The sequence below is a fragment of the Rattus norvegicus genome, chromosome 14 (genome assembly GCF_036323735.1).
Source record: "Rattus norvegicus strain BN/NHsdMcwi chromosome 14, GRCr8, whole genome shotgun sequence".
Taxonomy (NCBI): Eukaryota; Metazoa; Chordata; class Mammalia; order Rodentia; family Muridae; genus Rattus; species Rattus norvegicus.
The window spans coordinates 21,323,606-21,324,047 of NC_086032.1; positions in this window are offsets into that span (position 1 = coordinate 21,323,606).

The window sequence follows — 442 nt, forward strand, 5'->3', positions numbered from 1 at the left end:
TATTTCTTATATACATTTCGAGTATAATTCCCTTTCCCGGTTTCCGGGCAAACATCCCCCTGCCCCTCCCCATCCTCCCCCCATTGCCGCCCTCCCCCCAACAATCTAGTTCACTGGGGGTTCAGTCTTAGCAGGACTCAGGGCTTCCCCTTCCACTGGTGCTCTTACTAGGATATTCACTGCTACCTATGAGGTCAGAGTCCAGGGTCAGTCCATGTATAGTCTTTAGGTAGTGGCTTAGTCCCTGGAAGCTCTGGTTGCTTGGCATTGTTGTACATATGGGGTCTTGAGCCCTTCAAGCTCTTCGAGTTCTTTCTCTGATTCCTTCAACGGGGGTCCTATTCTCAGTTCAGTGGTTTGCTGCTGGCATTCGCCTCTGTGTTTGCTGTATTCTGGCTGTGTCTCTCAGGAGCGATCTACATCCGGCTCCTGTCGGCCTGCA